General features: G+C 32.1%; 1 pseudogene; it reads left to right on the top strand.

Moving 5' to 3' along the window:
- The first annotated feature begins 265 nt into the window (after window positions 1-265).
- On the top strand, window positions 266-6,408 carry LOC142635654 (serine carboxypeptidase-like 18; annotated as a pseudogene).
- The last annotated feature ends 5,165 nt before the right edge of the window (window positions 6,409-11,573 follow it).

The raw sequence follows: 11,573 nt of genomic DNA, 5'->3' as shown, positions 1-11,573 counted from the left end.
CTTAGTGACAACAATTATTCTTTTTGTGAGCTAATATAAACATAATTTTTCTTTGATTTGTGTCGCTGTATTTGTTAATAGATGATTGTATAATTTGTATTGTAATGTATTAAAAAACAATGATTTTGTTATGTATATTTGTTCATAATTTGTTAATACTAAATGAATGCTTATTTGGAATTATATATATATATATACTTATACTCCAGCCCTCCTAGCTTGAAATCCTAGCTAGTTCGGTTCCTAATAGTGTGATACTACGTATATGATATGTAAGGTAAGCAATGTTATGGATATAGTAATTTTCAAAACATTGTTCATAACAACTTAATTGATGGATTTATATTAGTTCTCTTTGGTTTATTATTAACATTACTTTATTATTTATTATCAATAAACTTGACACCTCAATAATTATGAAATCATCTATGAAATTTGCTAATGCATTATTAACATAAAACAAATTTTCCTCTAACTGCGCCTGCCTACTCAATACTTTTCAACTCTTGTATAGACTTGTACTTTTTTTTTTAATCCGAACCATGTGCACCATGCAATGGTAAAAGGAAAAAGCTAAGAAAGTAGAATGATAAAAAAGAAAGTTTTTTAACTTTCAATCTTAGCCATCAAGAAAAGTGCAATTCTCTTTCTTCGGACAAACACAATGGTGACTAAAAAACAAATATATGAGAAATACAATATTCACAACATTTTCAACAAATTCTAGACAATATATTATTATTTGCTGTTATTGGTGGATAATAAAATAATTTTTATAAATAGGTTCATATTAAAACTATTAATAACTTGTAACTTATGATTTGACACGAAATAGTGTAAAAATGTTGTTTATGTAAAACTATTAAAAAAAATATATACCTAAAATTAATAAACAAACCGTAGACTAACAAACGGAGAGAGCGATGACAGGCGGAGGAGACATCTCAAAATTGACTTTGAAGTTTGAAGTGTAGCTAATAAAATAAGCTGAACAAGTTGGATAGAAGTCAGAGGCCTTTTTGACTCATTGGTAGTTTTGATACCATCTACTAGAGACTAGAGACCACAACCAGATAGAGTCATAGAGATCGAGCTTAATAATTACCACAAATTAATATTCACATACAAACGATTAAAAGAAACCCAGTTAATTAAGTTAACCTTTTCCAGAACCAGAAGTGAAGAAGCATGAGCACAATTACGTGGTTGTTCATAGTTTATTTCTTGGCTTTTGCCAACGCAGTTGCATGATCATCACAGTCTGAGTAGTCGATCATCAATAGGCTTCCTGGCTTTTCGGGTGATCTTCCTTTCAAACTTGAAACTGGGTGTGAGCTAAAGCTTTTAGTTTTGTTACTTCTGAATTCTGATCAGTTGTGTGATCACAGTTTGATTCAATCTTATTAATTATTAATTAAGAAACATTAAAATTCGTTCTAGTTCTTTTAACTTTATTTTGGTTCAATTTAATTTTCTAAGTTTCAAATTAATTCAGATCTTTCAACCATTTCAAATAAAAAATTGTCATTAAGTATACAATTAATTGATTAACTAATGGAAAAAGATTTTTTTGAAAAAAAAAAAATGAGATATCATTAATATAAAAATATTTTTATTAATTTTAAAGAATTTTTATGTGATAAATATAATTTTTTAATGGCAATTTTTTAAGGAACTAATTTGGGCTAGTTGTATAAGCTTACATTAATTTAAAAGATAGAACTCGAACCAATTCACACTCAAAATATGCTCTCACTTCACATTAATTTTTTTTCTTTTCCAAATAATATAATTAAAAAAAAAGAGTTTGACTTACTTTTAATATTTTTTTAAAAGAAGTTTCCTTTTATTTTAATGAGAAATTGTCACATCACCTGCTAACAGGGGTGAAGCCAAGGGATCAAGGGGGGATAGTTGCCCCCTTGGCCCTCCTAAAAAATACCCTTAGTTATTATTAAATAATCCTGCCAACTTTTTGTTTTTGGGTTTATTAAATGTCTCTCTATTTCTTTGGTCTTAAACCAGAGCACAACTTCTCAATGAACCATTGAGAAACTTGAAGTTTTCCGCTAGCATGCCATGTACTGAATTTTTTAGTATGTCCCTTTTATATTATAATTTGAACATTTTATAGGTCCACATTAACAAAAATAAATAGGAATTCACATATATTGCACTCAGTATTTATCTAACTACTAATAGTTTCATTCATAACTTGAGTTTTGGCTCTAAAAAAAAAATAAAAAATAGATCACTCATGTGAGAAATATCTCAATAGATAAATACAATATTATGAATAAACTTTTTTTGTAGAGATTTTTTTTTTGTATAATTATATTAAATACCACTTCGCATTTAAATAAACAACTTTTAATTTTTCAAATTGGTCTCAAATATTATATATTTGCATAATGTGTAAATGCATGTATTATATATAAATCCCCCCCCCCCCCACCCTTAACTCAAATTCAGGCTCTGCCACTGCCCACTAACTAAATAAAAGATGTGAATTAAAACTCACTACCACTTGCAATTGTATATTTAAAACAAAAAAATATGTCCAATTAAAAATGTAGTAGAGTTAAGCCAAACCCATTGTTTACTCTGAATTTTGTTAATTTGATAATTACAATTGAGGAGGGAGTATTTACAACCTGTATGTTTTCATTTGAAACGCCAAGAAATGCTTGTTAAGCAATAAGACTCATAGTAAAAGAATTAATATATATATATACACACACATATATATTAATTGTAGGCTTTTCTTATGTTTAGGTCCATTATCATTTGACTATGAAAGGTCCAAAAGCAACTCACCAAAATTAAAGTTAAACCCATACTCCTGGACAAAGGTACGAAACTTTAGCAGCCTCCAATAATAAGGTTTTCATGAAAATTACGCTGTCAATTTGACGGTTAATTAGGTGTTTATGTAAACCGAAAGAAATGGCCTTCATTTTTTTTTTCAGGTTGCTAATATAATATTTGTGGATGAATCGGTTGGCACTAGATTCTTTTATGCAAAAGTTTGGAAGGATACAATATCAGTGATACATTGGCCGTAGCATAACTCTATGAATTTCTATTGAAGGTGATCAAAAACTATATAATAACGTGATTTAATTTGGTACATGGGAATTATAGTGATGATACAAATATAAAGGGGTGACAATGAGAAATTTTTTGCTCAAGTGGCCTATTTATTTTAAATTTTGAGTTATGATGCAGTGGCTTAAGCTTCACCCCAAATTCATTGTACATCATGGGAGATTCTTACCCGGGCATAATCATCCCAATCCTTGTTAAAAAAATATTAGATGGTAACATACATAAATGAAAAGCAACTATATTTTTTTCTTCTTAATTCATACTTAATTTTCTGCATACAAAGAACCAAAAAAAAAATAAAAATCATTTTGATACCACATGAAAAGATTTTAGGATGGTAATTGACTGTCATTTTGTTGCAGGTAATGAAGTTGGTCAGGAGCTGCGAATGAATCTTAAAGGTACAAGTTCAAGCACATTAAAATTCGAATAACTTCAATTACTTTAATTTTGCTCTTGTTCATCAAGGCCTTATAGTTTTGGGGTTCTTATATCAAATTTGTACAGATCAGAAAGGAAGAGAAAGAAACGAAACAGATAAGAAAGAAGCAAAAAGGAGCTGATTAAGCTCTAAACGACAGTAGCATGTAATACTGTTAATACTGTTAGCTAAACTGCAAGTAGTTTAGGAGTCTATTTATGTAAGGTTGTCTCACAGATTCATTCAGTTAGTTAAATACTAGTTTCATCAATTCCATTCTCTCTCTAGCTCTCAGTTTTTCTTCCTTGAAATTCTCTGTACTCTGTTCAGTGCTTTGACTGCTTTCTTATATTTTACTTCATATGGAAATCTAATTTTGCTTTAAATTGGTGCCAGGGATATGCAATCAGAAGAACTATATGTGGTGATTTTCTACTTTCTATCTTCTTGTCAAAAAAAAAAAAAAAAATGCTCATGTTAATTGCTTTGAGACCCAGGTTAGAGATTTTGGCTTTAGGTTGCAGGCAATGGGAATTCTTTTGCAGTTTCACCTGCTGGAATATATGTTACTTTCTTACATGTTCAACTCTCTCTTTCAAAAATATCCTACTAAAATTTGTGATACTTTGGTTTTTTCTAGTCAACTAAAAACAAATGCAAGGGTGAGTATAGGAATGTAGATCCTAGCAATGCAGCATGTGTGGAAGATCTTAATATCTTCACTAAGGTGAGTGCAAAAACCACTTGTGGTTCTTATAAGAAATGTCATTTTTTTTTCCTAAATATAATTTTGCTTCCATGTTTACAAAGGAGAGTATGTGAAGCGCTAAGAAATGTGTATTTGGACTTTCATGTATCATATCGCATGTACATTGATATATCTCTTGCATTTGCAGTGTACTGTGAAAATATTTACTGCACAAATATTGGAGCCTGACTGTCAGTATTTATCCCCAAAACCTAGACCAAGTGTGTCACATTGGGATCCAGATACTATAGAAGATCCTGTAGACCTTCTCCAATCTATTACTCATCTTCCTGAACCTAGAAGATGGTGTCTTGGGCCTTTCTGCTCATGTAGTTGTTTGACAAGGTCATGCTGCACTCTTTGAAAATATAGCTAACCATATACTAACGAGGTTACTCCTTTTTGTAGAATTATAAATATCTATACTCCTACATTTGGGCAAATGATAAAACTGTTCAACAGGCTCTTCACATTCGGGAGTGTTAACATTGATATCTCGAATTCAGTAGTTTTTTTTTTAAGTTCTTTCAAAATGACAAGCAGGGAAGCATCAACGAGTGGGTGAGATGCAATAAGAGCTTAGTATACACATACGACGTCTCAAGTAGCCTAAACTATCTCCGGAACCTTATCAAGAAAGGCCACCAGGTCCTCATATACAGGTAATATAACAATTTCTTTTACCATGCTTCAGTCCCTAGAATTAACTATTAGTCACATATCCAAAGCAAAGATAGAAAAGTTTAAGTCGCTTTAACCCTCTCTTTCTAGTGGCTGTTGTCAAAAAACTCACTTAAATCAACATAAAAAGAGTGAAAAATAGTTCATTTTCTGCAGAAACACACACACACAGAAGCAAAACAGAGCAAATGGGAGGAGGAATAGATAATTTTCAGATTCAATTGTTGCTGCCCACTTTTTCAGTATTACATCTGCTTCATAGACATCAATGTACAACATTTTCGACCTTCTAAAGGGCCATAAAATCCAAGATATTACTCGAATAGAAACTAACCAAACTTTTAGCACGGTAGAACTCATCGAACTATTGGAATGCATAATTGACCATTCAAAGTCATATTTCTGTTTCAGTGTCCCCCATATCATTTATTTTGTTAAGTATGATGAAATTTAGTGTTGAAAGACCAATTTAGCCCTATCTCCAAAACATATGGCAAGGGAGAAAATTGATCTTTAAATACTAAATTTCATCAAATTTAATTGCAAAACAGTATGTAGAGGTTTAAATGTAACATTTAAAATTAAAGAATCAATTGTGCATTCTAATAGTTCAGGAGGTTAAGTATAACTAGGTTTGAAGGTGTGAATTGTTACATGGGTAATCACACCTTCCATGGGTAATCACAAATAAAATATTATATTGTGGTGAAGCAAGTAGCATTATTTCAAAAACTATCAACAAATATTAACTAGCAAGTAAAAGAGTTAGAATACAAAACAAAAAAGCAAAGATGATGGGCCTTTAGTTTGGAGTAATGTTAGGGACGCACCCATTCCTACACCCAAATCCTACCCTACTTGTGTGTCGACTCTTGATTGAATTTCAACATTTTCAAGTGCATGCAATGGGCTCAATCCAATCATAAGTTGACACACAAATAAGGTAAGGACTTGGGTGTGAGAATGGATTTGTCCCTAAAATATGATGAAAGAGAAAATTATGAGAGAGAGAGAGAGAGAGAGAGTCTTCATGTGTGATGAAGAACCCAAGAAACACATTTTGGGCCTTCTAGCCCTGGCTGTATTTGACTAAAAAAAAGTTGTATTTTGTAGGATGATAGTAAATGAAGCTTGCATTAGCTTTCCCATCCACTTGGCTTTTATAGAGGACTCTTAGGATCTCTAATATGCCCAAGTCTTGTTCTTTTTTTTTTGAGTAAATAGTAATACTTATTAGAACACACGTGAAAATAGTAATATGCTCAAGTCTTGTTCTTAATGAATGTCTCTTTTTAGTTTATCTAATTTTGAACTATGCGTTTCATGGGGAAGTGAAATTGTTTGGGTTGGTGTTGATTTGTGTAATCTAAAAACTGGAGGTTACTTGTTGACTCTCCTTGAAGATTTTCATCCTAAAGAAATTGCTAAATTTGGGGGATTATGCAAGTGAGCATTTAATGATAGTGAATGCACCATTAAATTTTAGTCGGCATGAAACCATCATGAAATATGGAGTGAAATAATGAATTGGCAACTATAGAGCCTTTTTCTCCTTTTGACTCACACATGGTACATTTGTAATCTCACGAAAGTGCATAAAAATCTTCCCTTGAACCCTCCAAACCAAATCTTGAAAATTTTCCGTAAAAGATATAATTATTCTTTTCAAGAAAGAAAAAAGAATAAGAAAAAGAATAAGCCTTATCTTGCTTGGACTGTTTTGTTAATTGGGCTTTTACATGAGCTTTTGTGGAAAATTGTTTGTCAACACACTTAACCCCTAGGGTTCGTTTGGTTGGAAAAGTGGAAAAGTAAGAGGATGGAAAATGGTGAGAGAATGGAAAATTGGGTGGATAAAAAATATTTTAGTTTCCCTCATTTGTTTGGCTGGGAGGGTAGAAAAGTGTAGGGATGAAAAAAAATTGTGTTTGGTTGAAAATAAAGTTTGTATAAATTTATCATCATGTCCCTATTAAATAAAACAAAAAGTAACACATTATACTTTAAAAAAAAATTGTATATAGATAAACACTTCATTAAAGTAAAAAAAAAAAAAAAATAGCATAAGAAATTAACCCAAAACTGTTTTCTAAAAAAAAAAAAACAAAAACCAACCAAAATTAATGAGAAAAATAAACATATGATTGTCTAGGAAAAATAAACTTATGAAAAAATATGAAGAAGAAGAAAGCTACACGTCTAGAAAAAATAAAAGAAAAAAAAACCAACACATTAGTTAGTAATGAAAAAAAAAAAAAGGGAAGCCAACATGTTAGTTAGTAACAGGGCAAGAATAAATAATAAAAAGGGGGGGGGGGGGGGGGGAAGCCAACACATTGGGGCTTGGAAGTGATTTCCGCGGTGAGAGGTATTTTTGGAAGCTTATTTCATGAGCTTCCCCTTCCCAATTTTCTCTCCATTTTTGGGAGAAAACTTTTAGGTGGGTCTAGGAAGAAAATACTTGGGTCTCACTATTTATTTTTTTTCCTCTCCACCCAACCAAACATACTTCAAAAAAGTTTATCTTCTTATTTGCTCTCTAAAGTTTTCTATTCACCCTATTTCACCTTCAAACAAACACACCCCTAAAATTGCGAAATGCACGATTGACCCTCTGATGTTATAACTTAAGAATAAATCATAAATCAGTTTATTACCTCAAAAAGTCTTACGATCCAGCTTTTTTTACAAAATAAATTTGTGATGTATTCAATAGATTACTAATCTTTTACGAAATTGAACTTTGAAAAGTCTATCTTCAGGTGCCAAACAAGCAGTTTGGAAAGTTTTTCACGAAAAACAAACTTATGGAAAGTCCATCCTTCTAATTAAACTATAAAGAACAACTTACCACTTAAGATTTGTTATAAAAGTGTTGTGAAAAATGTTATAAACATTACATTTCTCTAAACTACAACACATTCTCCAAAACAAACCAAAAGAAAAATCAAATATTGAAAATCCAAACCTTAAATATTTATTATCAAATCAATCACACGCACACAAAAAATTTAAAAAGAAAAAGGGGAAAAACTTAATCGAACACACACAAAAAAAAAAAAAAAAAAAAAAAGGAATTATCTTTGCTGTAGAGGCTGGATTCCATGAGTTAGTAATTGAAGGAGACAATTTGAATGTGAAGAAGGCTTTGATCACACCAAGCCCACACATGTCCCTCGAGGGCCACATCCTTGATGAGATTCAACTGATTATGCCAGGAATACATACTTGCTCTGTTTCATACTTTGCGAACTGGTAATACAGTTGCCCATGGGCTTGCTATGTTTGCTAAATATATTAGTGAGGAAGCTATTTGGTTAAAAGACTCTCTTCCCCTAGTTGAGGATGCCTCGTACTTTTATAAATTTTCTTGATTAATGATATTGATTCAATGATTTCTCTGAAAAAAAATTTATACTATAATAGTAGGATTAAATTGACCTTTCACTGCTAAATTGATTTTTGAGATTGGAAAGAGTGGTAAGTTGGACTTTCAATACTAGATTTTGTTTAATTAACCTCAAAATAGATGGCAAAAGATGCATTAAAGCAACATTTTAAATTTTGGGGGTCAATTGTGTGTTTCAATAGTTTGGGAGTTAAAAGTGTAATTGATATAAAAGATTAGAATAAAAAAGTGTAATTTGCCCATCAATGAAAAGATTAACACTGCACACATAAGTTGAACCCCTTGGAGGATACATAGACTAATTATAACCAAATAACAAAAAGTCACAACAGCAAGTTACAAAGGAAATGCACGGGAGGTAAAAAAGAAAGAAGTTTTTCAAGCTCAAAGCACAATGAATAATTATTCAAACTTTTAAATGTTCCAAAGAAATACGTATTACTGGCCTTTTTCTGAGAGCAAGGCTCAAACCAAAATCAATTCACAATTTTTTGACACTCTAGGGAGCTTTAATAGCTGTTCACAAACCTTCTCCTGCTTCTCTAAGTCTCCTACCAAACAGGACATAACCATTTTGTTCAACGCTAATGCATTCTTTAGTAAAGTCTCTACCCTAGATAGATCTCCATCATTACCATGGACTTTAATGCACCTTGAGCTGTGACAAGAAGCATGGAGGCACTGGGTCCAATGGATTAAGCTTGTGTCTAGTGCATCAATGCACTGGACGTGTTACACGTTTCTAAATTCCAATGTGTCTAGTGCATTACAGCACTGGGCACAAAACCGTATTGGGGTCCAATATCCTTTGAACTTTTTCACAATCTGAGGACAGATTGATTCCCCAAATTACCATTGCAAATTAAATGCTTTAACCATTGCTGGAAATAAGAAACAACAATATAGAACCGAAACTGATGCACAAGAAACACAATAGTAAATAATGTAGTACTGATAAAGTTACCATAATGAATATCAGTGTCTTTAAACGGAGATTTTTGCAATATCTCCATCAATGCAACAGAGTTAAGATTTACTGACCCCCAATCCAAGGTCAAATCCAGCAAATTATTGAACAAAGGTATATGAGATAGGGACTCTGTTGCATATATTAGAGCCTAAGAACAGGATAAACCAATGCATTATATATATATATATATATATGTATGTGTGTGCGCGCGCGCGCGCACATTTATAAAAGCAAACTAAGATAGTAGTGAAGCTTAGTTAACGTGAATGTTCACTTGGTGTGTAAAACACTAGTGAATGTTTAGACCCCCAATTTCAAAATAACCAATACAAGCTTATATTTAAACAATATATGTGCGGAATAATAAATATAAGCTATACCCAAACAATCAAACTACTCTAAGCCATAATTTAATCACAACACAACAGTAATTAAATGCAAAGAGTAAGGGATAGAGAGAAGTAAATGCAAGATAATACCGGCACGTGTTATCGAAGAGGAAACAGAAGTACTCAACGGAAACGCTCTCTGTCGCCCTCCAAACGGTAAAATGATCCACTAAAAAATCAGTTGGGATACATGAATAACAATAGACCCTCTAAGCCTAATCTACCCGATGCACCTAAGCCCTCCAAGCTTCTTACTCCAACAGGGTTACGCCTAACCTTGTCTTTCCTAGCTTACCGAATCTCGCAATTAGCCCATTGCATCAACCAAATGAATTGGTTCTCTCTTGAACTGCTTCCCAAGCACCAAAAACCTTCTCACAGTTATGAATTTGGTGAGGTAAGGATTTGGCTAAAGATCCTCTCAAGGGTATGACAATGGAAAGGGTGAGAGTAGAGGAATTTAGAGAATCAAATGTGTAAAATTGTGGATGAGTCAATCTTGTTTTTCTCTAGGGTTTCTCTCTCAAACTTCTCTCTAAAAGCTCTAAACATTTCGTGGGTATAACGGTATTTATAGTAAGGTATGAGAAGGAATGTGAAAAGTTATTTTTCTGCAAAACAGGGTGTTCTGGCGAGTCACTCGCGACTGGGATGAGTCGCGAGTTCTCCTAACCCTTCAACTTTCAGCATGCTCTACATGTATGCCTGATTCTGACGGATGGCCAATCGCGAGCTCCAGTCGTGAGTTGCCTCTTTGATGCACACTCTTGATCAATTCTTCACACTCTCTCACACACAACTCTTACATAATTCCCACCTAAAAAATGGTTTCTAAATGCTGAATTACAAGCAAATTTGGTACAGAATAAAGCTAACACATGGTTGAATAAATTCAACCTTACATAATGATTATGAGATAAGCATTAATTTCAAATAATTCGTTGATGTAAGTACCACTTGGAATTTGACTGACTTGTTAAGAATTAGATGGGGTCAGTGAAGGTCTAAGTCTTACCTAGCAGAACAAGAACTACTTTGTTTGTATTAACATGGACAAAGTTGGGCTACAAACTTAGTTGTAGCCTAAATCTGCAACTTCCTTTTAAAAAAATTATCATTGCCACATATTTTGAAAAATATAATTGTTATTTTGCATATTCGTTACACTCTTATCACATACATCAAGTTTTATGCCAATCAAATATTATTTACTATATGATTTAAAAACTTATTTTTTATGCATAATTTTAGACTTCAAAAACTTGTAATTTAAACAATTAATTGATGACATAGCTATTGGTTTTCTATATTTTTGAAATTTTGTAAGTATGGAGGATATAAGAAAAAAAATGTAGTCTAATGGTAGATTTGTCAAAAATCATATCCAATAAAAAAATATTGAATGAAGTTGTTGTTTTAAATTACAACTAAGTTTGATTTTGTTCCAACTACATAATAATAAAGCAAAATGTAGGCATAATCTAGAAACTTTGATCAGCCAAATAGAGAAACCATTAAAATAGCAGGTCCCAATGGTTAACTCACTTGGCCAAATTATTGTATTAATTGAAAGAAAAAAGAGAGAGAAATGAACAGACAGTGTATATGAGTATATCCACCATTGACATGAATTAAATCAACTTCCAAATGACAATAACTCAGTTACAACCATTGATTTATAAGCATACTTATTAAATAATTAAGAGAAAAAACAAAAGGATCATTCATATAATGTGCTTAACAATTGAATTGTTAACCCACCAAAAGAGAAACTTGTTTTAAAAAGAAAAAGAAAAGTGGAATCCACAAAAGCAGAATAGTCACACACACACACACACACATATATA

The sequence above is a fragment of the Castanea sativa genome, chromosome 5, assembly GCF_040712315.1.
Source record: "Castanea sativa cultivar Marrone di Chiusa Pesio chromosome 5, ASM4071231v1".
Taxonomy (NCBI): Eukaryota; Viridiplantae; Streptophyta; class Magnoliopsida; order Fagales; family Fagaceae; genus Castanea; species Castanea sativa.
Note: the sequence above shows the minus strand (reverse complement) of the source record. Positions and strands in the feature narration are given on the sequence as shown.